This window comes from Drosophila guanche, unplaced genomic scaffold (assembly GCF_900245975.1).
Source record: "Drosophila guanche unplaced genomic scaffold, DGUA_6, whole genome shotgun sequence".
Classification (NCBI taxonomy): Eukaryota; Metazoa; Arthropoda; class Insecta; order Diptera; family Drosophilidae; genus Drosophila; species Drosophila guanche.
Genome location: NW_022995755.1, coordinates 2,948,506 through 2,953,558, shown reverse-complemented (window position 1 = coordinate 2,953,558; position 5,053 = coordinate 2,948,506).

The following is a 5,053-nucleotide window of genomic DNA, read 5'->3' as shown; positions in this document are numbered from 1 at the left end:
TCTCTAACTCTCCATCTAAGTCTCTGTCGTTGTCGCTGTCTCTGACTTTTTGTGTGTGTATGGAACATTGTGATATGGCCAGAGGCATGTTGGTCATAAGTAGAGCTTAATAAATCCTTTTGGATAAACAATAAAACAAAAGATATTGCCACAGCAGCAAGCTGGCAAAACTTATTCGCATTCTCTGTCGGCAATGGCCCTGACAGTGGCAGTGGCAATGGCAGGGGGTCTTACAGCCACATTCCATTGCCACAAGTACTTGTAATTGGTAAGAGGGAGAGTGCGAGAGTGCTAGTGCAAGTGTGTGCTTTTTTTTGGTTCTTTTGTTCGGTTTTCGAACGTTACGTATGCGCCGCAAGTACAAGGCACAATCCACATGGCACATGGCACCTCTTCGCCGTCTCGCTTCTGCTCTTTTGGGTGCCTGTGTGCTTGTGGCTGCATCTAACCCACTGATTCTGGGCTAAGAGCATTGCTGATGTGGCTGGCGGTGCTGCCGCTGCTGCTTTTGCTGCTGGTAGACAAATGAGCACTGCCATTAAATGCGTCTGAAATATGCTAGAAAATCCCTCACAGTTGCAGCTGGAGTTGGTACTTGGAGCTTGGAATTTTTCTATTTAATAAATCACCGAATGCTGATGCTGGAAGGGAGCTGATTCAGGTCTTTAAAAGAGTGAGAACTTACTCTTTCCATCCAAAATGTTACATCATGGCGGATGGTAGGCTTTCTGGTTGCCACCAAAGGCCAAAGTGTTGCCTTCGGGATTATAGGGCTTTCTCCGCCTTCTTTTTCTCCGCGTTCTTTTTCTCCGCTGCAGCTTTTCCAGCATCCGAAACTTTAAGCTGCAGTTCAACCCATATTGATTTTTCTCTTGATGTTTTTCTGAGCGTGTATCCTTGTAGGACCTCCTTTGACTAATACTCGTACCTGTCAAGTTTCGCTTTGCCCGATTAGAATTTGACTTCAATTTTGGCATTTTTCTGCCTTTTGGAGATAAGCAAGAGGTTGGGATTTTTATGAGAATTTTTGCTCATTTTAATGTCCTGGATTGAGGGTCCTCCATCGCTTTACTGGCTCGACTGCCTCGAGGATATTTGTCTGCCCCACACACATATACAGTGCCCCCACCCATGCACGTATATATTTATGTGTAAGAGGAACGGCAAGTGAGTTCATCTATTTTTTATTTGCTCTTTGCCAGATGCTTCAATATCCTACAATGTACCTACACATTTGAGGATGTATCTGCATTATGTTCAAGCAAATTTCAATGTTGACTCGACTGTCTGTTTGGTGTCCCTTTTGCTTTGTGCCAAACTCTCTTTTACGCGCTAAAAGTAGAAAAGAAACTCGAATGAATAATTTAATATTTATTTGATTTTTGAACTTCATTTTGCTTAGTCCTCGGCTTTGAGGAGGCTGCCATTGTTAAGGGGCAACAAAATAATTTTCAATTACATCCGCTGCCTGACATAACATGGCATACAAAAGGGTGTAGATAATAACAGCAGCGAAATATGAAATAAACTCTCACAAGGTACATTTTTCAGCGTCGCATACTCTTTGACTCTTTCATTTGGGAGTTTTTTTCAATAGATATTTGAACACATTTAATCATAATGTTTTTTTTCATTGCTAAAAGAACCCAATTGAATAAAAGTACATGGATCACACCCCAACGTTTGCATTGAAAGTTGCATTACACTTTGGATCTGTTGGATGCTCAAAGTATCACAATGCCATTTGTTGCCACGACTGCTATTAGCTGTCGGTGAAAAACTTTTCATTTGACAACAGCTTAACGAAGAGAGAAACGATATTTACTGGATACTATCGATGGCATGTGACTTTGTGCAGACGACCGCCAAAGCGGAAATTAAAACTTCAGGCCCGACAAGGCGAGAATGAACGTGCTTGTGTCTGTGTTTGTGCCCGTCTGTTTGCTCGCCTGTGCATCCTTAGACACAGTCAGACAGTGGGAGAGCATGGCACAACCCCAAACCAAACAAATAATATTCGTTTGTGGTTCGTTTCTCTGCGAGTTTGTGCCATTGAATTCCGGAAAATTCTTTTTTAATGAACTCGAAATTCCTTGCACATGCTGCGCCAGGAATCCCATCACTATTCTCTGCCACACACCGCCAGAAACATGGACACTGACATTTCGATATCTATGCGCTAGGGAGGGGCTGCGGGGGAATTTAATTTTGGAAAAATACTCTAACACTTACCTGGCGCCTAGAGCAGAGACTCTGCTGCGATAATTGAATCAAATTGCAATTTTCCAAAAAAAAAAGCTAGAGGCCATCGATGATGATGGGGGAGGAGGCTGGAAATGCAATTAACTAAAAGCCATATTCATGCTTATCAATATTTTTCAGTATTTATTTAAGTATATTTCTCACTTTGCTAGGTATTTTCTTGGGGAGGGATAAACCTAAATCAGAGCTTAGTAATTTATACAGAACAGGTGATAGCACACAAGGTGTGTCAGGTGCAGGGTCACAAGAGAGGTCACATATGAACTTAGCTAGGTGGATAAACAGAGAAATATAGAGACAGTTCTACTTACAGATTATACACAGACACATTTACGCTAATTCTTTGGAATTATTTGTTTTTGTTTAACCTCTTTAACCCCTTTTAGTTGCGGGGGCTACGTAACGCACACAAATTGAAATACATTTACTGACTTACTGATTTACTGCATTTATTTATAGTTTAATTCATGTACACACATATGTTTCTATTGTATGTATCTTTAGACAGCAACAATGAACTACTATTTTTGACTACAGTTTTGCTTTTCTGATTTACGGCTATGTGTGTGTGTGTGTGTGTGTTTGTGTGTGTGGGCTGAGATTCAATAATTTACAAGTTAATTTGTGTCTATTCGGATTACCAGTATTGCGTGTTATTTTGTTCTTGTTTAAACTATTAAATGCTTTCAGCATAATTGTAGCTTAACTCTTAGATTGTAACACCCACAGAGTAGGAGTGGGAGTAGCAGCAGGAGCAGTATGGAAAGTAGGGTATCTGCTCCCAAAGGGGTTCGTTTAATTTGCTATAAATTCCCATTTATTTATCATAAATATATGTATATTTTTATGTGTAGCTATTTAGTTTGGGTTTAAGTTTACTTAGAGCTAGACAAACGTTCAAGTTTCACTTAGCGCTTTCAAGGGTTCCTCAGTAAATTCGAAAGTGGGAGAGCAAGAGGTACAAAAGAGTGGCCTTACATACATTACATACTCGTACATACTTCTACATTTAGTTTCGTCCTTCGATACAAGACTTTGCCATTTAACTAATATCTATAACATGTTTTTGTGTAGTTTTTGTTTCCGTTTCCGCTTTAATTTGCTTACATTTAAGCTTTGTTTTTGGATAGTTCTTTGGTTGATATTCTTGCAGGTGAGTACACACAATCGCTGCTTGTTATTTACATAATTTAGGTTAAAGTCTATGTCTATGGGAGGGAAGGGAAAGTACAGTATACACAACGCAGTCTGTACAGTAAGGTACAACAGAGTTATAAGAGTATTAAAGTATAGGTACAGAATTCCCATGGCTGAGTATCTTTCAGTTTCAGTTTGTGTTTTCAGTGTTTCAGTGTGCGTGATATGTGTGGGACTGCTCTTTGGGTAAATTGCCTCTGACATTTGATAATTAATAATTCAAAACATAGCTGATATGTTCCACAGAGACTAGACTGTACACTGACAAATGTGGGATATTTGCTAGCTTTCCTATTGGCATTTTCCACTAATGGCAGACACTGATGCTCCCATGTGGGGCACGGCACTGCTACCCCCACATCCCGCTTGACATATAATGCGGAAATGCAGCAGTGAACCCCGTGGGGGATATCCTCTAATGCCACAACGGCATTCCAGCTCAGCTTCGGTTCATTTCAGTTCAGTTCGCTTTAGATGTGGGAATGTGTCAGCTTTTGTGTCAATTGTGTGGCCATTAAACTATTGCACATCGACAGAACGTTGCCACCAACAGATACAGCCGTAGAGGACGTATACAATTCGTTTCCGCTCCGACTGCTCTCATATTGGAGCGTGTCAGCCATTCTTTGACATGTTATCTTGCCGTTGCCAGAGCCAAAGTTTTATTGTTGCCTAAAAAATATTGCCACAAGACCAGCACCCAGAGACAGGAGGAGTAGGAGGAGGAGCAGCAGAAAACTTACACAAAACTTGACAGTTTTTAGCGCTTAATGCAGCAAAGCCAGCTGTCAGCTGCATTGCCAGAGGAACAGAGGACTAAGTGTCTTCCATTCACTTTGCTGAGCAGAAAATAGGAGCAAGAGATAGAGAGAGGCAGGGAGGAAGCTGTGTGGCTGCACAAGGTCCATTAGATAATTTGATGATTGCCAGTCCACTCATCCAGAGTACAAAGGCGGCTCTTGATGAAAATGGAGAGAAAATTCTTAAATATTTCCATATTTAACACACCGAACATTTATAGCACAGCAGCATGGATTTTCACAGTTTTTGCAATCCAATTTGGCCTGTACAAATATGCATTTGTTTTCCACCTATCTCCCAAAAAGAAAAAAAGAAACACTGCTTTTGTTTTCACAGGCAGAATGAACAAAAATGCTGAAGCAAAATATTTTCACCAGCAAATGCATTCGATATATTTTTCTTTGACATCTTGTTTCTACTTACTGAAAGAGCTTAATTGAAACAGATAATTCCATGATTGTCAGCTGAAATAGATGTATCGGAGCAACTCTTGAAGCAATTAAATCTTATTGGACACAATTTAGAGTGCCGTTTGAAGGCCCATCTATGGGGGCCATAAATAAAACGATATTTGATGCACTTCCGGAATTTGCACCATCATGATTCATAGTTTATTCATGTGAATCTTTAAGCCGAACAGTGAAAACAAATTGTGCAGCCATTTGCTGTTGGCCTCTTTGCGCTGTATTTTATTTTTTATATTTTACAGAAAAACATATTTCCCCAGAATTTATTTATGCGTGCAAACAAAAGTGTTGAAAATGGCCCCGAGTCAGGGCGTGGCAGAAGCTAT